Here is a 21,495-nt window from a genome sequence, read left to right as displayed (position 1 = left end):
GTGTCTGAAGAAAGTTTGGCTGATCTTGAAGAAGTGGTTGCAGAAGTTTACTACTATCAATCTGAACAGGAGATTATTGCTAGTTCTTTCAAATCAATAATGTCACACCCCGATTTTTGGTTTGTGCGGAAGCGTATGGCGAGGTGTGACGAGAGCGGCAATCGTTACAATCAATCGAGTAAACAACATATTTGAAACATAAAAGATGTTCATCCATACATTTGATTCAAAACCATAATTTACATTACATATGTCTTGTTTGAAACTTGAAACAACAACAACTTTAACTACATTATTCAAAGTTCAAAACATAACACTAAAAACGGATGACATCACAAAAGCTTGCGTTCTTGATAACCACTTGAACATATTTTCCCGAAGTCGTCCACTAATCTCCTGTAATACATGTTAATTTTGAAAACGTCAACAAAAGATGAGTGAATTCATGTTATTTTGTTTTTGCATCAAATGAGTCTCCAAAACATTTGAAGTAATAATATTCGTTTTTGTATAGTATGATAAAAAAAATTGTATGATCATTAGTGTGTTGCAAGGACACTAATATGTATGCCGAATAGGAGGCAACCAAACCTTGACAATTTATCGTGTGTGTCAACGACACTAGTTTGGACACAAAGGCACTCTTGACGATCGTGGTTATCGTTGTCGTTAAGAGTGGGGCTTGCCAAAACCCAAATAGATCTATCCGTTTGTTCCTCGGTACTTGTTTATTCATTAATGGCCCCTTTATTTTAACACCTATCCGCATGTGATCAAAATAGTTTCATTGTATTATCATACTATTTTTAACATGTATACATCCCCGAAAGTTTAAAACTATAAACATTCAAAGTAAAAGGGGAAAACATGAACTCACAGATTTGCGTTCCGTGCAAATCTCTATTCGATTCCTTGTTCGCGGTTCGTTTCTCGACCTACAAGTGTTCTAATCTAGTTAGACACTTAGGTTTGTTTTTGTGTATCATACAAATATTCTATCTTGTATTTTGTTTTTGTGTTTTCATATATATATAACTTCCTTGTATATATACATTTATTTTATTTTATTTGTGTTTGAATGGGCTTAGTTTATGTTTTAGAATTTAAGTCCATTTTGGGTATTTGGTGCTTATGGGCCTAGCCTAAATAACTTTGTTTAAAATATGGGTCAAACCAAAATTAATTTATAGGAGTGGGCCTTAGCCCAAAACATTTAATAAAGGTAGGCCTAGCCCAATTTAGTTTATAGTTGTGGACTTAGCCCAAATAACTTGTGTAAGAATGGGCCTAGCCCAAATTGTTTTCTAAAATATATCTAGTCCATAATAATTTATAAATATTGGGTTTTTAGCCCAAGTATTTTGTAAAGTGGGCTTTAGCCCAATTTTGACTAAAAATACATTTTAGTCCATTGTTTTGTAAAAGTGGACCTAGCCCAAATTTTGTTTATGAGAAATGGGCATTAGCCCAATTTTAATTTATGGACCACTTTTTAAACTACATAATTTTTGGGCTAGTAAATAAAATAAAAAAAATAATAATAATAGTAATACTTGTATTTTTATAAAAATCTAATTTTTATAAAAATTGTTACTTATGCCATTGTTGAACATTTTAGTGCATAAACTTGTGTGACGGTTCGTATTTTATTCTAGTCATTTACTACTTGTCGGTTTTATTTATCCGTATCATTTATTCCGTTTGTGTTGTCCGTCACGTTTTACCATTTGCTTTGTTTGTGCCATTTTTGTTTGTCCAAAAGTCCATATAGTCCAATAGTGTCCGAATTTGTCCATTTGTGTTTTCGTGTCCAAGGATGGACATTTTATTTCGTTTTCAAGTTTATATACATATTTTGTAATTTTTATGGATGTGTAACAATTTTGCATTTGTTCCTACTAGAACTAACATATGATGTACACATCAAAATATATAAACTTATGATACTTGATGAATATTTTTGTAAGTACACATTTTATCCAAAAATATATACTTTCATTTTTATTTAGAAATCTTTTTATAAAACATGGATTTATGACTTTGTCCAAAATTTGTTTAACCATGTTTAAAGACTCCAAGTAATTGTTTTAGTAACAAACTTCTTTGTTTAACAACTTTTAACACATCACAAAATTTATAAAAATTTTGCCATAGTTTTGTTTGAAATATGGATTTTTCCCCAAGTTTATACAAAACTTCTTTTCAAATTATTTCAATACAAATCATCATCAAGTATCAATATCTATCAAAATTTGTCAACAAAAGTAGCATGAACATGATATTGTTCTTAACTTTCCTAAAAAGGAAACTTTATTCCTTATTTTTGCCAAAAATTTGTAAAATGGGATTTTATGAAAAACTCTTGTTTTAGATGTCTTACAAAGTCATTTGAAGCATAAACATGTATTCAAAATATTTACTACTAACATATTTCTTGCTTTTGATTCTTTCCAGAAATGGAAACTTTATTCAACAAATTTTTCAAAAATTTATTTTCTTGTTTTTAAATGGTTTTCCACATTTTACTAGCATGCATGTTCATCAAAAACTCATGTTCATCACTTTGTTGATGAATCTTGGTTGATCCTACATGCATGTATGTAGATCATCTTTTTGAATAAGAATAACCAAGATTCAAGTTTATTAGCCTAGATTTCTCCAAGTTCATCTCATAATCATAGAAAAATCATGTTTAAAAATAATGATTTTTAGTTGTTTCTTGTTATTTTTCAAGTGGGTTTAGATGAACTTGTAAAAAGAAATCAAGAATAAAAGTAAGACTAGTGTAATGTTCTTACAATTTTTGCTAGAAAATAGGGATGAAGATAAGAAAAATCTTGATGATCTAGGGCTTCTAGTTCCACCAAAAATGCTCCAAATAGCTTTACTAACTCCCTAGTATCTTGTTTCATCCATAAACTTCCATATTTGCAAGAAATCTTGAGTTTGTGATTTGAAATGAAGTTGGTGTGAGGGTAGTTTGGTCTTGAACGAATTTTAGGAGAGAGAGTGGAAGAGTAGTAAATTTTTTTTGATGGTTTTGAGATTATGGTAGAAGGTGGAGTGTAAGAATTAACTATATCTTGGAAAATGCCACTAATCAAGCATGTCCTTGTTCCAACAAAGCAATTTGATGATTGAGCTTAGATGGGGGTCCCACAATGAACGAAAATCAGCTAAATATGGGGTTAATTGCTGATTTTTTTTATTAAAGTATTGTTCAAGTAGTAAACTTTAAGTATTTTTAGAATTTTGATATTTTATATAAAAATATCTACAAGGTTTTAAGCTCTAATATTTTAAAGTAATGTGACACTAGGTAAAACTAATTCACCAAAATTTTTATTTTGTAATTCGGGTGAAAAAGTCGGTTCGGGTCCTGTACCGGGTTAAATACTGACACCGTGTTTCGTTTGGATAAATACATAAAAAAAATTATTTTTGCACTTGATTTATTATTCAAATAATTAATCCAACTTTTTGGACTAAAAATTTTATTATTTTTGACACGGTTCCGGTACCGGCTTTGCTGACTGCCAGTTACTGAACTAGCCGTGTAGCTTAACGCAATAAGATTTGATTGCGGATTTTGTGTCGTTTTTAATACCCATTATATTATTTATGTCAAATAATATTTATTTTTGGGTTTTTCGGACAGTTACTGTTTCGTTCTACGGACTGCTGTATATTCCGCACGATTGCTGTATTTTTTTTTTCTGCGGACTTGGACAAATTGGTTTTTAATTGGAATTTTGTAAATGATAAAACACATATTATTTTTTTTTTTGGACAAAGCTTTTTATAGAATATTTGTGTAGACATAACTGTATGTCTTGTTTTCATTGTGTCAGACTGTACCGCGACTAGTACTAACAAGTATCGTTTCTTCGCGTTCCTATTGTTAGTCTAGGATGTTGTTTCTAATCGCAACGGATTCGGTATCATACTTCACTATGATTTCAGTAATTCCTAGACTCTCAAGACTTTAATTAATTAAAATTAAGTCAAATACGCGAAAATAATAGTCGAAATAGTTGTTCAAGTTGTACGGAATTACCGGAATTTTGCCGTTTGTCACATTCTCCCCCTGTTAACGGAAATTTCGTCCCGAAATTTTTAATCTGCGTCCCTTCTTAGTTGAGACTTTCTTAAACAAATGAGGGTACTTCTTTTTGATTTCATCTTTTCGTTCCCATGTGAACTCGGGTCCTCGTTTCGAGTTCCATCGGACTTTGATTAGTTTGATTCGACTTCTCCTTGTTTTGTGAATCTTTGAATCTAGAACCTCAACAGGTTCTTCGATGAAATGGAGTTTGTTGTCTACACGGATTTCGTCCGGGGGAATAATAAGTGATTCATCCGAAAGACACTTTTTCAAATTTGACACATGAAAAGTGTCGTGAACGTTACTGAGTGTTTCTGGCAGTTTTAACTTGTAGGCGACGTTTCCAATCTTTTCCAAAATCTCATAAGGTCCTATGTATCTCGGGCTAAGCTTCCCATGCTTACCGAATCTAGCTACGCCTTTCCACGGCGAGACTTTTAGCAACACCTTGTCTCCAACCTCAAAGGACAACGGTTTGCGGCGTCTGTCCGCGTAGCTTTTCTGTCTGTCTCGAGCCGCCTTGATACGGTCTCGAATTTTAAATATTTTATCAGTAGTTTCTTGAACTAACTCAGGACCTAACCGTTGTTTGTCGCCTAGTTCTGCCCAGCATACAGGAGATCGACACTTTCGGCCATATAATGCTTCAAATGGTGCGGCTTTAATACTCGTGTGATAACTGTTATTGTATGAGAACTCCACTAGAGGCAAGTGAGTATCCCAATTTCCACCTAAGTCCATCACACAAGCACGCAACATATCTTCTAGAGTTTGAATTGTGCGTTCACTTTGGCCGTCTGTTTGGGGATGAAAGGCCGTGCTCAAATTTAATTGGGATCCAAAGGCCTTTTGAAAAGACTGCCAAATCCTTGATATAAAACGACCGTCTCGGTCAGAGATTATCGACAAAGGTACACCATGTCTTGCTACAATTTCTCTGAGATAGATTTTAGCTAACTTTTCAGTACTATCTTTTTCCCGGATAGGCAAGAAGTGAGCTGACTTGGTTAATCGGTCGACGATTACCCAAATCATGTCGTGACCACGAGAAGTCCTGGGTAATTTAGTTACGAAATCCATAGAAATATGTTCCCATTTCCAATTAGGGATTTCGGGTTGTTGTAGCAATCCAGAAGGTTTTCGGTACTCTGCCTTAACTTTAGCACATGTTAGACATTTTCCAACATATGTCGCAATATCACCTTTGATATTAGGCCACCAATAAAATTCCTTGAGATCGTGATACATCTTATCTGTTCCAGGATGTATCGAATACTTGGATTTATGAGCCTCGTCAAGTATTAGTCCTCGAAGACCACCAAAATGAGGAATCCAAATTCTATTCATGAAATATAAGGCTCTGTTCTCTTTCGACTCAAATTGTTCTTCCATACCTCTAAGCATTTCTGCTTTGATATTTTCTGGCTTTAATGCTTCTTGCTGAGCATCAAGAATTCGAGAGGTAAGGTCGTTATGAATTGTAAGCCTTAAAGATCGCACACGCAAAGGTTTAACTCGTTCTTTTCGACTTAGAGCATCCGCGACAACGTTCGCTTTGCCCGGATGATATTTGATCTCACAATCGTAGTCATTCAACAATTCGACCCATCGTCTTTGGCGCATATTTAACTCTTTCTGGTTAAATATATGTTGTAGACTCTTGTGATCCGTGAATATCGTGCATTTGGTACCATAAAGGTAATGACGCCAATTTTTTAGTGCAAATACCACTGCACCTAACTCTAAGTCGTGTGTGGTATAGTTCCTTTCGTGAATCTTTAGCTGGCGTGATGCGTATGCAATAACTTTCTCCCTTTGCATCAACACGCATCCTAACCCTTGCCGTGAGGCGTCACAATAGACTACGAAATCATCCATACCGTCTGGGAGTGACAGAATTGGTGCATTACAGAGTTTTTCTTTAAGCAGTTGAAAAGCTGCTTCTTGTTTCTCTCCCCATTCAAATTTCTTATCTTTTTGAGTGAGAGAAGTGAGGGATTGTGCAATCTTAGAAAAGTTCTCAATGAACCTTCGATAATAACCGGCCAATCCTAGGAATTGATGTATTTCAGTCGGTGTCTTAGGTGCACTCCAATTCTTTATGGCCTCAATTTTCGATGGATCAACGTGTATGCCTTTCTCGTTGACTACGTGTCCGAGAAATTGAACTTCGCGAAGCCAAAATTCGCATTTGGAAAATTTCGCATACAGTTTCTCCTTTTTCAACAACTCAAGAATAATTCTAAGATGGTGCTCGTGTTCATTCTTGTTTCGTGAATATATCAATATATCATCGATAAACACTATCACGAATTTGTCAAGGTAAGGCTTGCACACTCGGTTCATTAAGTCCATGAACACCGCTGGTGCATTTGTTAAGCCAAAAGGCATAACAAGGAACTCGTAATGTCCGTAGCGAGTTCGGAATGCCGTTTTTGGAACACTTTCTTCTTGAACTCTGAGTTGATGGTATCCTGATCTCAAATCGATCTTCGAATAATAGCTCGATCCTTGAAGTTGGTCGAATAGATCATCAATCCTCGGTAGTGGATACCGATTCTTGATTGTGAGTTTATTCAACTCCCGATAGTCTATGCACATCCTAAAACTTCCATCCTTCTTCTTCACGAACAGCACTGGAGCTCCCCAAGGCGAGTGGCTTGGTCTGATGAAACCCTTATCCAACAACTCTTGAAGTTGTGTGGATAATTCTTGCATTTCCGAAGGAGCTAATCGGTATGGAGACTTTGCCACAGGTGCGGCACCTGGAATTAAGTCTATTCGAAATTCGACTTGTCGTTGTGGAGGTATTCCCGGCAAGTCTTCTGGAAAGACTTCAGGGAATTCCTTCACAACCGGGATTTCCTCAATTTTTAGCTCCTTGGCCTTCTTGTCAATAATGTGCGCTAAAAATGCTGTACATCCTTTTCGTAGGCACTTTCGGGTTTTCATACAGGAAATGATTCGTAACGGCATTTCGTTTTTCTCACCGTGAACAAGAAGTGTTTCGTTATTAGGAAGAGGGATTCGAATGATCTTGTCGTAACACACGACTTCGGCTTGGTTGGTGGATAGCCAATCCGTTCCAACTACGATATCAAAACTACCTAGTTGAACGGGCATTAGGTCAATTTAGAATTTTCGTCCTCCTAACTCTAAGGAGCATCCTTTAATAATGTTATTGGATTCAATCACCTTTCCATTCGCTAATTCGATAGTGAATGGAACATCTAGTTTAGTTGACTTTAGTCCAAGCATATCTTTAAATTCTAAAGATATAAAACTAAAATCTGCACCGGTATCAAATAAAATAGAAGCGAAATGATCGTTGACAGGAAACGTACCGGTGATTACGTTGGGATCCTGTCGCGCTTCTTTGGCTCCAACCACAAAGGCTCGTCCACGGCCTTTGATTTCTTTCGGACAGTCTTTCTTGAAGTGTCCCATATCACCGCAATTGAAACAGCCTTGGTTTTGTCCTCGTTCATTATCGTTTCTGTTGCCTCCTTCTTTCTTAACTACCTTGTTGTTACCCCAACATTTTTCTGTGCGGTGCCCCATCTTTCCACATTTGTCACACTTGATATTTCGGCAACTACCCGTGTGATGAAACCCACATCTGTTGCACTTAGGTGCATTCCCCGCATATCCTTTTGATTCTGTTTCTGCTGCTGCGACGAATGCCTTCCCTGATTTCTTTGGAGGGTTCTCCTTTTTCTTATTACCCGAATGAGATCCTTTCTTAAATCGTGAGAACTTCCGCTTATTGTCATGTGAAGCGGATTCTCCTTGTTTTTCCTTCGCTTTCTCAGTACTCTCCTTGTCAAACTTATTCATCCTCTTCGCTTCTTCGGTTAAACTTACAGAAATCGTGATGGCCTCAGTGACCGTGGTAGGATGTGAAGACGTGACCAAACTCCGGATCTGGGGTGCCAATCCCCAAATATATCTTTCAACTCGTTTAAACTCTGGAGTTACCATGTACGGAACTACTCGTGAAAGATCATGGAATCGTTGTGTATACCCGTAAATATCTGGTCCGTCCATTGTTAGATGCCAAAACTCCGTTTCTAACATTTGTAACTCCGCCCTCGAACAATATTTCTCCCTCATCATCTCCTGCAGTCTGTCCCACGTGATGGCATACGCGGCTGCATCTCCCAAAATTTGTACTTGTAGATTCCACCAAGATAAAGCTTCAGCCATGAACATACCCGAGACATATAACACAGTCTGATTAGGGGTACAGTTGCTCATGCGAATGACGGAATCCATTTTCTCAGTCCAACGGACGAAAGCTACGGCACCACCCGTGCCATCAAAATTCAAGGGTTTGCAATCAACGAATTGTTTATACATGCATCCTGAAATGTTTGGTTCTCAAATTGTCAAAAATATATATTTTGCAATAAATATTAATGAGAAGTCCTTTGAAAGGTTAAGAGTAACCAACCGTTAGCAGGATTTTGGGGTACTGGTGGAGGTTGAACTCTCGGCCCATCATTTCGATTACCACGGTTTGCCTCATGCTGTGCAATCGCATCCGCGATGCGCTGGTTTAGTAAGGCATCAAGCTCAGCTTGAGTCGTGGGTAAAGGATTTTGAACATCACGTAAATTCCTCCTTCTTGGCGCCATGAATCTTCATATGAAAATCATATAAAGAATTTTAGACCAATATTTAAAATAAATATTGTCATCCATGGGCTCAAAAATAGAATGTAACACATCACCACAACACATACATACATTAAAATGGGATAGATCGATCATATCTCGTGCAAAAACATCCGTACAAAAATCATAACCAACATAAAAACAATTCCAACAATAACAAAGTATAAAAGAAGAGATACCACATACATATATATAGACGTCAACTTGTTACAAAATGTTTGTGAAGAAACAAAATATAGTTAGGAGTTACATTACTCCAAAATTCATGTCATAAACAAAATACAACTACAAAATAGATTTTTCTTCACATGGTTCTTCATCGTCTTCAAGTTGATTTTATATATATCTTCAAAAGTCTCTTCTATTAGTCTTCTAACCTGCTAAGGGGATCTACCTCCTAATGCGACCACATACCAAGACTAGAGTGGGGGTGGGGGTGGGGGTGTAGATGCATCAATGACCCCTCGAACATAAGCCATATCCTCCTCTAAAGCGCTAACGCGCCCCTCAATAGACGGAGGTGGGGCATGGTGTGAAGGAAACAACGGTGCTGATGGAGATGGTGGTGGAGGTGATGTCGGTAACGGTGGTGGAGGAGGAGGGGATGATGTCGGTAGTGGGGGCAATGGGGATGATGATGGTGCGGCACTCGCAGGTGCTCGAGGTGCAGACTGTGGAGTACTAAGGTCATCAAGGCGACGGAAAACGATGCCGAGCTGAATCTCGACAGATGTGAGCCTGAACTGATCAGTGGACGAAGGCATGTGACTCGGATAGTATGGGTCATGGGGACTCATGCTCAGTGGAGGATATGCAGGAAGATCTGCAAAGTATGGAGACGGGTAAGTGACAGTACTGTGCATGGAAGTAGGAAAATGATATGGATCTCCAAACAAAGGAACTGAAGTATGCAAAGGATACCCCGTCATAGGGTAGCTAGGAGTAGTGTAGGACGGCCCGGCAGCGTACGGGTTGAAATGAGAACTGACCGTGGATGTGACAGGAGTAGCAAAAGGTCCGAACGGCGGATAAGGAGGTAAATGCTCATCTGGCATAGTCGCACCACTCAACGAGTAGTGAGCTGGTCCAGTAACAGGAGGGATGATCGGATGGATATCTAGGAATGTAGTGGGCAAAACAGGATCAACATGTAATGGTAACGCCTCCGTAGGCGGGGGTAACACTGTGTCAGGGGAGTGAAGTGGAGATGGAGTCAAAGGTGTAGCAGGGGATGAAGATGAAATATCAATGGTGGTAGCATCGGGATGAGCAACCTCAAGAATAACAATATCAAAATCAACACCGATGCCTAGATCATCATGAAGGTGCTGGACAGGAACAACAGGGATAACCATGTCCTCGACATCGTCATCTGGTATAGGATCAACAACAGGAGGGATGTCATCGCCGCCCTCGGGGCCTACAACATCGAGTGGAATCGGAAGAAACGCAACAACATGCTCACCCTCGGGGTGACCATATATAATCATGTCATGAAAGTGGGGGATAGCAAGCACGTCATCCACCGGTGGGATGTCGGCTGGATCGGGATCAGGAAGGGCGAATGGCTGGAAATCAATGTCCATCCACTCGTCATCAGAAATCTCATCATCGGAAACGAGTATAACGGGTGGGGCAGGATCGTCTAATGGTATGTAGTCGGCATAAGAGGCATGACCCGCTGAATCTGTGTCTGAACTGGATGACATGGTCCTGGCAAAATAATCCGTACAACGTATACATGTGAACAACTTATAAATAATAGATTTTTGGGCAATTGTACTTTTGTGTTCATTGTTTATATCGTTTATTATTTCAAGTTCGACTTATTGTTATGGTGTCTAAACCCCATAGACTTATACCAAATAAACTAGTCTTTGGTATTATCGTTTCGAACTATCATTCAATACTACTACATAGTATCCTTGCATTTTTGTTTTGTATTAGTGGACGCTTTGTAAAAATATAATGTAGAACGCTTGTTGTAAAGAACATCGTTTTGAAATTGTAGACTAGACTCAAAAGAATCTTAGTTCACTACAATTGATGCTCTGATACCAGGTCTGTCACACCCCGATTTTTGGTTTGTGCGGAAGCGTATGGCGAGGTGTGACGAGAGCGGCAATCGTTACAATCAATCGAGTAAACAACATATTTGAAACATAAAAGATGTTCATCCATACATTTGATTCAAAACCATAATTTACATTACATATGTCTTGTTTGAAACTTGAAATAACAACAACTTTAACTACATTATTCAAAGTTCAAAACATAACACTAAAAACGGATGGCATCACAAAAGCTTGCGTTCTTGATAACCACTTGAACATATTTTCCCAAAGCCGTCCACTAATCTCCTGTAATACATGTTAATTTTGAAAACGTCAACAAAAGATGAGTGAATTCATGTTATTTTGTTTTTGCATCAAATGAGTCTCCAAAACATTTGAAGTAATAAAATTCGTTTTTGTATAGTATGATAAAAAAAAATTGTATGATCATTAGTGTGTTGCAAAGACACTAATATGTATGTCGAATAGGAGGCAACCAAACCTTGACAATTTATCGTGTGTGTCAACGACACTAGTTTGGACACAAAGGCACTCTTGACGATCGTGGTTATCGTTGTCGTTAAGAGTGGGGCTTGCCAAAACCCAAATAGATCTATCCGTTTGTTCCTCGGTACTTGTTTATTCATTAATCGCCCCTTTATTTTAACACCTATCCGCATGTGATCAAAATAGTTTCATTGTATTATCATACTATTTTTAACATGTATACATCCCCGAAAGTTTAAAACTATAAACATTCAAAGTAAAAGGGGAAAACATGAACTCACAGATTTGCGTTCCGTGCAAATCTCTATTCGATTCCTTGTTCGCGGTTCGTTTCTCGACCTACAAGTGTTCTAATCTAGTTAGACACTTAGGTTTGTTTTTGTGTATCATACAAATATTCTATCTTGTATTTTGTTTTTGTGTTTTCATATATATATAACTTCCTTGTATATATACATTTATTTTATTTTATTTGTGTTTGAATGGGCTTAGTTTATGTTTTAGAATTTAAGTCCATTTTGGGTATTTGGTGCTTATGGGCCTAGCCTAAATAACTTTGTTTAAAAATATGGGTCAAACCAAAATTAATTTATAGGAGTGGGCCTTAGCCCAAAACATTTAATAAAGGTAGGCCTAGCCCAATTTAGTTTATAGTTGTGGACTTAGCCCAAATAACTTGTGTAAGAATGGGCCTAGCCCAAATTGTTTTCTAAAATATATCTAGTCCATAATAATTTATAAATATTGGGTTTTTAGCCCAAGTATTTTGTAAAGTGGGCTTTAGCCCAATTTTGACTAAAAATACATTTTAGTCCATTGTTTTGTAAAAGTGGACCTAGCCCAAATTTTGTTTATGAGAAATGGGCATTAGCCCAATTTTAATTTACGGACCACTTTTTAAACTACATAATTTTTGGGCTAGTAAATAAAATAAAAAAAATAATAATAATAATAGTAATACTTGTATTTTTATAAAAATCTAATTTTTATAAAAATTGTTACTTATGCCATTGTTGAACATTTTAGTGCATAAACTTGTGTGACGGTTCGTATTTTATTCTAGTCATTTACTACTTGTCGGTTTTATTTATCCGTATCATTTATTCCGTTTGTGTTGTCCGTCACGTTTTACCATTTGCTTTGTTTGTGCCATTTTTGTTTGTCCAAAAGTCCATATAGTCCAATAGTGTCCGAATTTGTCCATTTGTGTTTTCATGTCCAAGGATGGACATTTTATTTCGTTTTCAAGTTTATATACATATTTTGTAATTTTTATGGATGTGTAACAATTTTGCATTTGTTCCTACTAGAACTAACATATGATGTACACATCAAAATATATAAACTTATGATACTTGATGAATATTTTTGTAAGTACACATTTTATCCAAAAATATATACTTTCATTTTTATTTAGAAATCTTTTTATAAAACATGGATTTATGACTTTGTCCAAAATTTGTTTAACCATGTTTAAAGACTCCAAGTAATTGTTTTAGTAACAAACTTCTTTGTTTAACAACTTTTAACACATCACAAAATTTATAAAAATTTTGCCATAGTTTTGTTTGAAATATGGATTTTTCCCCAAGTTTATACAAAACTTCTTTTCAAATTATTTCAATACAAAACATCATCAAGTATCAATATCTATCAAAATTTGTCAACAAAAGTAGCATGAACATGATATTGTTCTTAACTTTCCTAAAAAGGATACTTTATTCCTTATTTTTGCCAAAAATTTGTAAAACGGGATTTTATGAAAAACTCTTGTTTTAGATGTCTTACAAAGTCATTTGAAGCATAAACATGTATTCAAAATATTTACTACTAACATATTTCTTGCTTTTGATTCTTTCCAGAAATGGAAACTTTATTCAACAAATTTTTCAAAAATTTATTTTCTTGTTTTTAAATGGTTTTCCACATTTTACTAGCATGCATGTTCATCAAAAACTCATGTTCATCACTTTGTTGATGAATCTTGGTTGATCCTACATGCATGTATGTAGATCATCTTTTTGAATAAGAATAACCAAGATTCAAGTTTATTAGCCTAGATTTCTCCAAGTTCATCTCATAATCATAGAAAAATCATGTTTAAAAATAATGATTTTTAGTTGTTTCTTGTTATTTTTCAAGTGGGTTTAGATGAACTTGTAAAAAGAAATCAAGAATAAAAGTAAGACTAGTGTAATGTTCTTACAATTTTTGCTAGAAAATAGGGATGAAGATAAGAAAAATCTTGATGATCTAGGGCTTCTAGTTCCACCAAAAATGCTCCAAATAGCTTTACTAACTCCCTAGTATCTTGTTTCATCCATAAACTTTCATATTTGCAAGAAATCTTGAGTTTGTGATTTGAAATGAAGTTGGTGTGAGGGTGGTTTGGTCTTGAACGAATTTTAGGAGAGAGAGTGGAAGAGTAGTAAATTTTTTTTGATGGTTTTGAGATTATGGTAGAAGGTGGAGTGTAAGAATTAACTATATCTTGGAAAATGCCACTAATCAAGCATGTCCTTGTTCCAACAAAGCAATTTGATGATTGAGCTTAGATGGGGGTCCCACAATGAACGAAAATCAGCTAAATATGGGGTTAATTGCTGATTTTTTTTTATAAAAGTATTGTTCAAGTAGTAAACTTTAAGTATTTTTAGAACTTTGATATTTTATATAAAAATATCTACAAGGTTTTAAGCTCTAATATTTTAAAGTAATGTGACACTAGGTAAAACTAGTTCACCAAAATTTTTATTTTGTAACTCGGGTGAAAAAGTCGGTTCGGGTCCTGTACCGGGTTAAATACTGACACTGTGTTTCGTTTGGATAAATACATAACAAAAATTATTTTTGCACTTGATTTATTATTCAAATAATTAATCCAACTTTTTGGACTAAAAATTTTATTATTTTTGACACGGTTCCGGTACCGGCTTTGCTGACTGGCAGTTACTGAACTAGCCGTGTAGTTTAACGCAATAAGATTTGATTGCGGATTTTGTGTCGTTTTTAATACCCATTATATTATTTATGTCAAATAATATTTATTTTTGGGTTTTTCGGAAAGTTACTGTTTCGTTCTACGGACTGCTGTATATTCCGCACGATTGCTGTATTTTTTTTTTTCTGCGGACTTGGACAAATTGGTTTTTAATTGGAATTTTGTAAATGATAAAGCACATATTATTTTTTTTTTTGGACAAAGCTTTTTATAGAATATTTGTGTAGACATAACTGTATGTCTTGTTTTCATTGTGTCAGACTGTACCGCGACTAGTACTAACAAGTATCGTTTATTCGCGTTCCTATTGTTAGTCTAGGATATTGTTTCTAATCGCAACGGATTCGGTATCATACTTCACTATGATTTTAGTAATTCCTAGACTCTCAAGACTTTAATTAATTAAAATTAAGTCAAATACGCGAAAATAATAGTCGAAATAGTTGTTCAAGTTGTACGGAATTACCGGAATTTTGCCGTTTGTCACAAATAATGCCTCCTAATATGTTTGAATCTTTTGCAGGTTTCTTTGGCAAGCCAACTACCGGATTCTGCCCACAGTACGACGTTGAGAAAGCTCCTGTTGAAGAGATAATAGATGTCTCCAAAGAAATGAATGAAGAGACTCTAAAGGAGATTGCTGACAAAGTATTGATGGGAAAGCTGAAAGAGGTAGAAACAGAATATGTCAAAGCGGAGTCTGTCGACACCGAGTCAGTTGAAAATGTGTCTGTCAAAACAGAGTCAGTTCAAAGGGAGTCTGACGAGAAAACAGAAAATGAGGAGATCAAATCAGGAGAGGAGTCAGTCAGAGTCTGATGGGTGTGGTAAAACTGATATTAAAATTGACCAAGAAGAGAAGGTTTCTGAGAAGGTTGATTCAATTCATGAAATTCCATGCAAAAATTGTTCAAAACCCTTCATGGACTGTCTTGAAAAAGACAACAAATTTCAAGAATTGAAGAAATTTACTGATGAAGTAAAATATGATCTCAGTGAGATAAAATAAGCATATGACACTTTGGCAAGATCAATCAAAATGATTAAAAAAGAAAGTTTTGAAAATGATAAAGCCACAAAGTTGCTAAAATCGACTGTCATGGATAAACAGATGGAGATTAACATCCATCTAGACACAATTGCTTCGTTGAAAAAAGAACTTGAGTTAATGAAAATTGAAACTGAAAAAATTGATAAGAAACTGATGAGTTATACTGCTTCATCATATGTTATTGATCAAATTGTTCCAAAACAATCTGATGCAAAACCTGTCTTCAAAAGTGTTCCATCCCCAATGTGGAATCATTACACTCAAAAGTATCCAGATGGGGTGGAATCTGCTTTAAATCTCAAATTGAGAACCGTTGAGAATGAGTTGCCTAAGAATATTGATGTTACATTTTCTCCGTCCGACACTGATAATGAGTCACAGGTGATCAAAACCGTTGTTGACCAAGTGTTAGACGAAGAAAGTGATAACTCGGAGTTTGATACTGTGATGAAAACTCCATTTGTGATTCTGAAGAAGATGGTAACTTTTTGGACAAATTTATACCAAAATCAGATAAAGTTACGAATGATATTCGATCATTATGGTTTACACAATGACTGGAACTGACAAGCTTTATTCTGATTTTGAGTATCCAATCCAAAATGCGAACATGCAAAATGTGGAAAAAGTGTTTAAGCTTGTGGAGATTGACATTTCTGAAGTTAACAACAACGAGTTTCTTTCAAAACCTAAAAAGTCTTTTGTGAAACCACAATCAAACAACTCAGGAAAGAAAGAGTGGGTGGGCAATGGTGGTAATAACAAAAGAAATGGTAACAATTTCAAAAACAAAGGGGTTGGTTTTGAAAAGAAAATGGCTAAGAAGAATGTCAAGCCAAAAGAAAAGTTGTGTGAGGTTTTTGTTGCCGGTAAGAACACGGTTGATGAAAAGGATTATATTTTCAGTCAAAAAGTCGTTAACGATTTCAATGCAACAAAGAAGTTGAGAGAAGAGACATACAAATCAACTTTTGTCAAGTATGACAAAAGAAATTGTTACCACTGCAATGAAATTGGTCATATGGCAAAGCAGTGTGTGAAAAAGCTTGAGAAACCGGTTTTGCAAAAATCCAAACGTAAAACTCAAACTGATGTTAAGGGTAAAAAACCAATGGTTTCCCCGTTCGAATTTTGAAAAGAGGTGAATCTTTGAAGTCCGAAGAAAAGCCGAAATCAATCTTTGAGATTGGTGAATCTTCGAAGACACAAAAGACTTCAAAGATTTATCCAAAGATGAAAATTTTTGAAAACCAATCATGGGTGGTAAAACCAAAACAGTCAGTTGAAGTAAAGAAGATGGAAAGTGAGCTAAAATCTGAACCAAAAGTTTTTGAGAATGATATTGATAAACTGGAATTTGAGCTAGACATTTTATGCTAGCTTTGCACTGGATATCGAGGTGAGTTCATAACCCCCCCTACTTTTTACAGTTTTACATTTTTATAAATGTTTTAGGGATTGGAAAGACATGCAAGTTTTACAAAAGTACACAATATTTTGATGAACGAAAATTCTTATTTCTAAACCATGTTGCAAATGAATTTCAACAAACTCGAATGGTTTACAAAAGGTTTATGCTCAACATACTGGTTTACAAAACACACTCGTATTTTTGAAACATGCATAAGTTTCATGACTAGTGACAGGATTGTGCTAGTTACAACGAGACTGTTATGTCCTGTATACAAATAAGGAGACGGGTTGGTCCTGCTTACAAACTCAAATGGGTTAGGCCATTCTTAATTGTGCAAGGTACAAAGACACCGTGAGTCCTTGTCCCCTTTTCATTTTAAACCCTTTTCAGTTTTACAACTATCGGGGGAAATACATGTACAATGGTATGATAAGCTAGGGAATGAAACAACTTAGATCATGTGCAAATATGGTTGTACTTAAGCACTATTAATCTTGTTTAGACCAAGGAACAAAGGGATAGATCTATCGGGTTTTGGCGAGCCCCACTCTTGGTCAAGGATCCACACGAAAGAGTGCATTTGTGTCACAGTCAAGGGTATCGACGCAAAATCATCTAGGTTTAGATTGCTTCCTATGTCGTCACACATATTAATGTCCTTGAAAAACAATAATGATCAACGATCTCATTGACGCTTTACATACCATAATTACATAACAAACTATGAACGTGACATGAACATTGACAGTTATACAAGATTACGAGTACACAATTTTTAGTTAAACATGCCAAGGAAAAATGGTTTTATTACGTTATCTCAACATCATTTAAATCGGTTACCAAAAATATTTATTTTAAATCTTTTTGAACAAACTATGAACCTGCCAACTTTATGTTATTTTTCATATGTTCTTTCTCAGGTTACCCTTTCAAATTGTGGCACGATTGGAATAGGAGAACCCATGGGGATTCGAGTACATAGCGGGCGTTTACTTTCTAGAAGTCTTAGCATTGAATACTTCCGATGTGCAATGAAGATACCAGTCAGATCACACCTACTCGGATTTTAGCGGGTGTGACATATTGGTATCAGAGCTATAGGTTTTAGGGAACTAGGTTTCTGTGGAGATACATAGGCTCTAACCTCACTTTCGCTGGGGACATAGATTATTAAGACTTTAAATACATACAAAATACCTAGGACTCGAATATGGGGTTCCAACCGTTGCCAAAACAATGAGTCAACATTTTGGTTTTAAACATACGCTAGTGTTGTGTTTTATACATGGTACACGAAACAGTTACATACATACAGTAAGCAAAACTGTGAGAGTTTTGGTAACATGCATTTTAGACCTTTGGAAAACTTATGTCAAAATCCATTAAAGGTCATTAAGTAGAAGATGCGACTATTAACTCGAGTAAACGCCATTATGTATATCGTCCACGCTATTTTATTTACCCAAGCAGGTAACCTACGCAAAACAAAGTACTAGCGTGCAAACATGCACGAGACTCAATCTATACATCAATGGGTGTCGAAGCACATCACATACGACTTACGAGGCAGGAAAACACAAATGAGCACGATAACAACAAGGCTAATCCCGGTAGCAGGAGAACTACTGATTGAAATGCAACACTTCGCCACATGATCCTACAAACGACATGAATCACGCTGAGGTACGATTAAACAGGATTTCACAATGATCGATACTTAGTCTGATGAGACTCATCATTAATGGCGCTGCAAAAGAAGTCACATGTCTTCGCATCCCCCCTACTTCATTAATGGTGACTACGCTATGTTCGACATTCCATGGTAATGTCACCTAAGAATTGGTCATCACACGAAATTCCAGGTAATGTCCTCAAATTTCCTTTATTGAAATTCTTAGTTTTGCATATTGTGAGTAGATTTTCACATCTCTACTCTTCCTAATGGTTATTGAATCACGAGGATTTCTTTCATGATAGCGAACACTCATTTACTCCGTTTCTTTATAAATTCATATTTTATACATGCATTGTTCGATATTGTCACACCCCGATATTTACAGCTCAGCCGGGTGGGGAGTATCGTGACCTAAGATTGGTATCCTCATATTCAAACATACACAGAATAGCACAGTAGAAGTATTGGAATATAAAATATTATTACAAACTCAATTGTCTGAAAATACCAAAGCAATAACTACAGACGAGCTTGTAATATTAAATCCACATGCGGATCAAAAGGTACAAAAGGGAGAACATCGGACTAATAGGCTTATGCAAAGGAGTTGCAAACTCCTCATTTAGCATTACTGAGCAGCTTCCAGCCTATTTACATATTTGCACCTATCAATTAGTCTTTGGAAAATACGTCCGTTTTCACTGGTAAATACAATCAACCGACACATTTTGAAATCATTTTTGAAATTGATTTAGGAGCACATGGCATGAAAAATCTTTTATTACTTGGGATAAACTATATCTCATGTTATCAGTTTTAGATAACTTGACAATACATATAGGGCCCGAAAACTATGCCGGTTCATGATTAACCGACACACCACTTATTCCCTTATTGGGAATACCCATATTGGGAAAACTCGTATAGGGTTATAAAAACATTTTAATAAGCATTAGCATCTGTCAGGTGTATGCCTACGCCCCGCGCTTAGGTCGTGGCCATTAGTAAATTTAAATGAGCCGAGGATATCCAGGACACGGTCGCGTTAACCCCCAATGTTTAAGTCAAGCAATACGAATTAAAACGGGTTATTTGAATTTCCCAACACATTGGTCTTTGAATCCCATACCCGACCATGCGGTAATATTTTACCGTATCCCAAGCCCGTTTAGGGAAAATAGGTTAAGAATATTTAACTGAGCTAAGACTTGAATAATTGCAAGGTTTATAATAACTCAGTCGTATTCAATTTAGTAAGCGTAGGTAAGAATTTACCGGAAGGCTCTAGCCTGGAATGATGGTATAAATAATGAATTAGAATGCTAACGGGTCTTATTAAAGTCATAGACTTAGACCAGCTAGCTTAAAGTATCAAAAACGGTACGATACGCTTGATTAAGCGATGACCGGAATAGAATGTAGTTTAAACCCAACAAGTACTAACACTTGTATAATATGGGTAAACTATTAACATTTTAGAATTTAACTTGCGTATAATCTGATGTTACGACCACAAGCATTCTGTCTTTATTTATGATATAATATCAGTAGGACATCAAACATGTGTGTGTTTTATAGTTTAAGACCAAACTATGCACCGTAGGGGCATTTTGGTCATTTCACACATAGTTTCAAAAGCTTATTTGGGATTATGAGTTTATAACATGTACCTACTGTTAAAAAATTTTAAATAAGTTATAAAATCAGTAGGTAACAAGTCTTGGTTGATAAATATGGTTTAAAACCATACTACGCGCCTAAATGGCGTTAAAGTCGTTAAATGACGATATTTGCGATGTTTTATGAAAACTAATGTTTGAACAGGTTTATATGGTCAAGATATGCTATTTGATATAACATGTCATTAGGTAAAAGGTTTTGTATGAAAATCATGCTTTAAAACCATTTTATGCGCCAAAAGGGCATTATCGTCATTTAAGAACGTAATACAAGAACTTGTATGTAAACTCAGTTTATAAACTAATTTGATATCACAAAATATCCTAATTATGATATTACATCAGTAGTTAATGAGTTTGGTATGAGGAATTATGCTTAAAACCGATCTATGCGCCTAAAGGGCATTTTGGTCACTTTAAAGCATAATTTACGACATTATACGCAAACTCAGTTTATGATTAGATTTGTAACATCAAAATATGTTGAACATGTTAACATATCAGTACCTAAATCATTTGCAAGCTCATTAGTGTCTAAAACCTTATTTTTGCTAAAAAGGGCATAGTGGTCAAAGTATGGCACAATTATCGAAACTTGCATAAAACTCAGATTACTATTATGATCGTGTAATATAACCTAAGAGGGTTATGCTACATCCTATTACGATCATAATGGAATCCTAAATCAGTAGAGAACTAGTTCTAATTCGGGTCATAATCGAAAGTCGAAGCAGAAGTCTAACTTCGCGACTTTCGGTTGCGAACTGACCCTAAAACTGGAATTGACAAGCCGAACATGTTTACACATGTTCTAATAATTATTACCAAGTTGTTTATGTGTTAAAACATATTTTAGAACACCTTTAAACTCATATCGCAATTATTTCAAAATCTGACCTGTTGACTTTTTAAAGCATTAATATGTTGACTCGTCAATTGACCAAGCAAACGTGATTCTTAGGAGGTGCCCTTTTGAGGGATTAATACCTACCTAATTACGATCACATAGCCATGTTAGTTGCAAACAACAGCTGGACCATTAAGGTCTAAACTGAAAGTCAAAGCGTTTATCGAAAACGCTTGAGTTTCGGCTTTAAAAGTCTAATAAATGAATAAGCCACGAAAGGAGCACTTACAAGTGGTCCTAGGGACTGATTAAAACTCAGAGGGATGCTCCCAATTGCTCAAGAACTTCCAGATATGAGTGTAGGAGGATTTATGAGAAAAGGTGCAAGTGTAAACACTGAAACCCACACCTATTTATAGTGTTTGAATGAATTATGGATGATTTCCAGGTGTTATTGGGCTCTTGGAGATGATTACAAGTGTCCCT

The 21,495-nt window shown here is 35.8% G+C and overlaps 2 long non-coding RNA genes across 2 annotated transcripts; both read right to left on the bottom strand.

Moving 5' to 3' along the window:
- Positions 1-380: 380 nt before the first annotated feature.
- Positions 381-2,957, bottom strand: LOC110903391. The gene is made up of 3 exons (XR_002571897.2): positions 2,799-2,957; positions 878-935; positions 381-396 (listed from the first exon to the last, which is right to left on the bottom strand). It is a non-coding gene; the product is annotated as an uncharacterized LOC110903391 (long non-coding RNA).
- Positions 2,958-11,071: 8,114 nt separating this feature from the next.
- On the bottom strand, positions 11,072-13,719 carry LOC110903390. The gene is made up of 3 exons (XR_002571895.2): positions 13,549-13,719; positions 11,624-11,681; positions 11,072-11,141 (listed from the first exon to the last, which is right to left on the bottom strand). It is a non-coding gene; the product is annotated as an uncharacterized LOC110903390 (long non-coding RNA).
- Positions 13,720-21,495: the final 7,776 nt, after the last annotated feature.

The sequence above is a fragment of the Helianthus annuus genome, chromosome 13, assembly GCF_002127325.2.
Source record: "Helianthus annuus cultivar XRQ/B chromosome 13, HanXRQr2.0-SUNRISE, whole genome shotgun sequence".
NCBI lineage: Eukaryota > Viridiplantae > Streptophyta > Magnoliopsida > Asterales > Asteraceae > Helianthus > Helianthus annuus.
Note: the sequence above shows the minus strand (reverse complement) of the source record. Positions and strands in the feature narration are given on the sequence as shown.